Source organism: Ochotona princeps, chromosome 16 (assembly GCF_030435755.1).
Source record: "Ochotona princeps isolate mOchPri1 chromosome 16, mOchPri1.hap1, whole genome shotgun sequence".
Taxonomy (NCBI): domain Eukaryota; kingdom Metazoa; phylum Chordata; class Mammalia; order Lagomorpha; family Ochotonidae; genus Ochotona; species Ochotona princeps.
The window spans coordinates 52,253,857-52,259,856 of record NC_080847.1 but is presented as its reverse complement, the minus strand read 5'-3'; positions in this window follow the sequence as shown (position 1 = coordinate 52,259,856).

Genomic DNA, 6,000 nt, shown 5'->3' with positions numbered 1-6,000 from the left:
CATCTAAAATAGCCTATGTTTTTAAATCCAGATTGCTAGCTGTAAGTTAGCTCTACAGCCAGTATGTCCTATTGCAGTTTGTAGTTTCATTCATTCACTGTACCAGACTAGAATCGTTGAACTCCAAATTGAAGTTTTCAGGTCCTCTCCCTTGGCATGAATCACCCTGGTAATTGATACCCAGTCACCATTAAGAACCCACAAGGAATGTGGGTGGGTGGGAATTAAAGGCACTCTGCCGTAATCGGTTAATTATGCCTGCAGTTGTTTGCTCCTTAGAAATGCCATCAGTACAAAAACAAACTATTATTAACACCCAGTGACTTGTTACCTGCGTATTACTTTAAGATGTTAACACCCAAAGATAAAATACAGCCCTGTTTGAAATCTAGTGAGACAAATACCCAAGATCAAAACAGGGAACCCTGTTACACAGCTCATAGGATCACTGAAAAATGTATGAGAGAACAAGGTGCCAGAGGAAATATTTTTAAGAGCCTTTTTTGATGGGGGATCCTTTACAGTTTTGAAATATTTTCAATAATTATCTATTTACTTATTTTTGTATTTGAAAGGCAGAGCTAATAGGGGGAGAGAGAAAGACAGAAATCTTTCCATCCACTGGCTCACTTCCCAAGTGGTCACAAAGGATGCGGCTGCACCAGTGTGAAGCCTCAATCCTGGAACTCCATCTTGGTCTCCCGTGGGAGTGGCAGGGCCCCAAGCACTTGGGCCATCTTCTGCTGCTTTCCCAGGTGCGTCAGCAGGGCGCAGAAAGGGATTCAAACCGGCACTCCTATGGAGTGCTAGCATCAAGGGCGTGGCTGAACCTCTTGTGTCAACACCCCAGCCCCTCGTGTTTTCAGCTGGTGGTGGATTTTCTGGAAGCCAACTGCATCACCCAGTGGAAGGGTATTGGATACTTGGCCATCTGATGGGAGCCATGAACACCTAAAACATGAGGCAGATGCAACCTACACCAGATCTGAGTCCTGGCTCTGCTCCCAGCGGCAGCTTCTGGCTGACACAGACCCTGGAGGCAGTGGTGATGGCTCAGGGAGCTAGGTCACTGTGCCCGACTTGGGAGACTTGGCCGAGTTCACAGCCCAGGTCAGTCAGTGATTCAACAGGTAGGAACCCTGTGTTACTCTGCGTGTTGTCCGTGTCTGCCTTCCTCCTCCTCCTCCTCAAAAAAAAAAAAAAAAAAAAAAAAAAAGTCATCTCGAAAGGGGCAGGATTTTGACTAGCATTTAAAACACAGGTGAAGACAGCCACACCCATCAGAGCATGAGAGATTGACAGCAGGTTCCAACTTCCTGCCAGTGTCGACACCGAAGCAGCAATGATGGCTCAAGAATTTGGGTTCCTGCTACCTATGTGAGACCCAGATGGAGTTCCCAGCTCCTGACTATGCTGCGCATTTGGGGGGTAATCCAGCAGGTGCAAGCACTCCTTCTCTCTCTCTTTTTCTCCCCCCACCCCACATCTGTCTGTCTCTGTCTCCTGAAGAAACTTAATTTAAAAAGAGGGATCGGGCCCAGTGCGATAGTGTAATGGTTAAGGTCCTCGCCTTGCGCTCCCCAGGGTCACATATGGGCACCGGTTCTAATCCCAGCATCCCTGCTTCCCATCCAGCTCCCTGCTTGTGGCCTGGGAAAGCAGTGGAAGATGGCCCAAAGTTTTGGGACCCTGCACCCATGTGAGGGACCTGGAAGAAGCTCCTGGCCCCTGGCTTCGGATCGTCTCGGCTCGGCTCTGGCCTTTGCAGCCATTTGTGGAGAGAACCAAAAGATAGAGGATCTTTCTCGCTGTAGCTTCATGCTGTAAATCTGCTCTAGGTTCTGTGGCCATTTTGGAGTGAACCAGTGGATGGAGGATCTTTAACTCCTTGTCTCTCCTCTCTGTGAATCTGCCTTTCCAATAAAAGTTTTTTAAAAAACTAAAAAATAAAAGGAAATGAAGATTTCTGGAGATGGCTTGCACAAGAATGGGAAGACATGCAATACTTCGGAGCTGTGCTGGAGGAGGACGTGCCAGGCCTTCAGGCAGAATCCCTGTCAAACAAACCCAAGGAAACACTGGCAGGCGAGGCTGTGACTCAGCGGTTGGCAAGGCAATGCCTCGAATTCCAGAAGGAAACTTTGCGAGCTTGAGAAAGCTCGCAAACGCATTACGCAGGATGTGAATATCGCTGCATGCTCCTCCGGGAACAACCTTTGAAATGTTACTGTTTTTAGCTGTCTTGGCATAAAACCAAGACACCAGGCACAACAAGCGAGCCACATGAGAGGGCCTTTATTCTGGCGGTTGGTGGTGGGGAAGCCGTGAGGCAGGGAGAAAGTGGGAGAAGAGAGCAGAGAACATGAGGGGGAGGCGGAGGGGAGAGAGAGAGAGAGTAAGCGAGCAAAGGAAACACTTCTCATATCAGTGAGGCCGATGGTGGGAGTGCCTGGGCCCTTAGGGATTGGTGGATTGTCCATTAGCCTAGGGCAATAGCGGATCAGTGAGGAGTTTTGGAGGAGTTTTGGAGGAGTTTTGGAGACCAGGAACTGGCTTACAAAACTTCTAAAGAATGTGGAACTTGCAGAAATGAAACCTGAACAGGAGTAGGAGTCTGGAAGTGTGACCTAGAGGGTGTGAGGCTTATCTATCTTCACAGCCCATACTCAATTTGCTCCTTACAAGTGTCATCAAGACACGTTGGATTCGTGGAATTATTCCCATATAAAGCCCGAAAGACTATTCCTCAACTACCTGAGGGAGCCCCAGGGCCCATCTATACATAGCAAGGACTGCTAGGTTCCCAGATTGCATCATAAGTAAATACTTTGGAGGAGATTCTGTCATAACCAGAGACAGGTGGTACACGCATGTAGTAAACTGCTAATAAGAACGACAGCTTGGGGCCCGGTGTGGTGGCCTAGTGGCTGAAGTCCCCGCCTTGCATGCTCCAGGATCCCATATGGGAACTGCTTCATGTTCCAGCAACCGCACTTCCCATCCAGCTCCCTGCCCGTGTTCTGGGAAAGCAATTGAGGATGGCTCAAAACCTTGGGACCCTGCACCTGCATGGGAGACCCAGAAGAAGCTCCTGGCTCCTGGCTTCAGATCGGCTCAGCTCTGGCTGTTGCAGCCACTTTTAGAATGAATCAGCAGATGAAGATATTCCTCTCTGTGTCTCTTCTCTCTGTATAGCTGACTTTCCAATAAAAATAAAACAGATCTTTATAAAAAAGAAGAACAGCTGGGAAATAAAACTCCAGAGGCCAATGTGCATGGAAATGAGCACCTGCAGGAAAGCTAGGGGATGCAGCCATAGGTTCTGGGAAGTGCCCTAACTCCAGGGCACTCACCTGAGTTACCTAGGCGGATGAGCACATCCAGGCTGCTTCCGACAGCAGGTGCCTCTGGGGCCAGGACGGCACATCCCACTGTGTGTCTCCCCTTCTTCCTCATGAGCCCAGGACAAGCGACCCCTGAGAAAAGAGATTCCCTAAGCAGGTTCTAACCAAAGGTCCTGGGACAAGTTTCCCTGACCATCAGTAAGGCCACAAAGTTGGGCAATGTTTATAGGAACAAAACTAAACATGTATGTTTTTAAAGATTTAAAAAAAAAATTTTATTGGAAAGGCAGACCTACAGAGAGAAGGAGAGACAGAGAAAAAAGATCTTCCATCCGCTGATTCACTCCCTAAATGGTCACAACATTAGGAGCTGAACTGATTCAAAGCCAGGAGCCAAGAGCTTCTCCTGGGTTTCCCACGTGGGTGCAGGGTCTAAAGGCTTTGAACCATCCTCAACTGCTTTCCTAGGCCATAAGCAGGGAGCTGGATGGGAAGTGGAGCTACCCGGACATGAACTAGCGCAGATATGGGATCCTGCTGCTTGCAAGGAAAAGATAAGCCAATTGAGCCATCATGCCAGCCCTAGAACTAAAAGAATTTTTAAGTAACAAACTTTGGGGAAAGCAGGCACAAGTTGCTTCCACATAACCTGCCTTGGCTGGAGGTGAGAGGGACAAGAAGGGCGCCCACGGCACGAGTGATTGTCTCTAGCTGGGTTGGAGTTTGGAGTCTTGGAAGTGCGTATGTTAACAGGGTGGGGCGGCCTCCTGCTTTCAACATTCATAAGCAATCGTTGTGTGGCTTCCCCCGCAGTTATTAGCTGGTTACCTGCTCTTATCTCATTCCTTTCTCCACCCTTTGTCATTCATCTCAGGACATCTCAGAATGTTTTTTCTTGTCATTGACAATGATGACTAATGCAGCAAGACGTTCTTTCAACACTGCTGAGTTTTAAAATGTCATGCAACCACTCCGCCACTCCTTTTGCACGTCCAACACGCGTTGGAGAATGTATCGAAAATATTTGAAGGTGTTAGATCATGAAGAAAGTTCCAGGCAGGAGGGGACCTCCTAGACACTGCTCATAACATCAGTGATTTCTGTGAACTGAGGCTAGGACCCAGCACAATGGCTCAGCTGGCTAATCCTCTGCCACCAAGTGCCGGGATCCCATGTGGGTGCCAGTTTGTGTCCTAGCTGCTCTTGCTTCCCATCCAGCTCCCTGCTTAAAGCCTGGGAAAGCAGTGAAGGATGACCCAAGCCCTTGAATCTCTGCAATCATGTGGAAGAGACCTGGAAGAAGCTCCTGGCTTCAGATTGACTTAGTTCTGGCCATTGCAGCCATTTGAGGAGTGAACCAGTGGATGGAAGGTCTTTCATTCTCTTTTCTTCTCTCTCTGTAAATCTACCTTTCACATAAAGATAACTCTTCTTCATTCTAATCCCAATTATTCCACTTCCAGCATAGTCTCCCACGAAGGCACCTGGGAAAGCTATATATGATGGCCCAAGTGTTTGGGTCCCTGCCACTCAGGTGGGAGACCAGAGGGGGCTTGTCCCTGCCACTCAGGTGGGGACCCAGGTAGGGCTCTTGGCTCCTGCTTTTAGCGTGGCCTAGCACGGGCTGTTTGTAGACTTTTGGGCAATCAGTGGATGAAAGATATTTCTCTTTCTCCCTTTCTCTCTCTGTCACTCTGCCTTTCAAATAAATAAATCATTTTTATTCAATTTATTTTACTTATAATTTTTTTTTATTTTGGCTCATGATCTGGGGGTTCGCACCTGCCTCCCAGTTTGGCCTCTGGTGGTGGCTTTCTTCCTGGCAGAGCCCCGTGAGCAGACACAGGAGGTCCACGTGTCTACGAGTGTCCCCTATCTGTGTGTGTCACTTGGCACCACCAGGATTCCCACACAGGGTGCCACCATCATGACGCAATCCAACCTCATGGCTTCCCAAAAGCCCCACCCACCCCCCACCCCGAGCTCCCCGCACCAGAACCGGATCAGGTCTCCGCCCTCTGATTAGTATAGCTTTCAGGACTAAAGCATATGTCGTCAAGGTTTGGGCCAGGGGAACCGTCCAGTGCACGGAGTTATTCCGGAGTCAGAGCGCTTTTCTCGCTCTGACAATGAGCTTGTGTTTGCTTATTGTCCCTTATTGAAGTCAGGCTCCTGCCCTCCCCCAGGACCTGGAAAGAAGGTCCTCCCCTCTTCCCGCTCCTGCCACCCCAAGATTGCAGTTCTCAGAGAAGGCTCCAGCTCCTGGAGGCATTAGAGGGGAGTTGGATGGAGGGAGGCTGGGAGAAGGTTTAGCTACAGCTCAAAGCAGATGGAGAAATGAATTTGCAATGCTGAAATTCCTAAGGAAAGCGTTTGTCTCGGCTGGTGTCTGTAAGGGATACCACAGGGGGAGGGTCGGAAGAGGGGCGTGGTCATTTATAGAGACTGAGGTTTGTTGGTCTTGCGGGTCTGGGGGCTGGCAAGTTCCAGACCGGGGGACTCACCTCTGAGGGTCCCGACTGAGCTGCCCCATGACACAGACAGCACAGGGTGGGACAGAGTCCCGGGCCAGCTCAGGTCTCCCTTCCTCCTACAAAAGCCACTTAAGCCTCTGCTGAGGTGGGGGTCCCCACTGGCCCTCATCACCTCCCAAAGG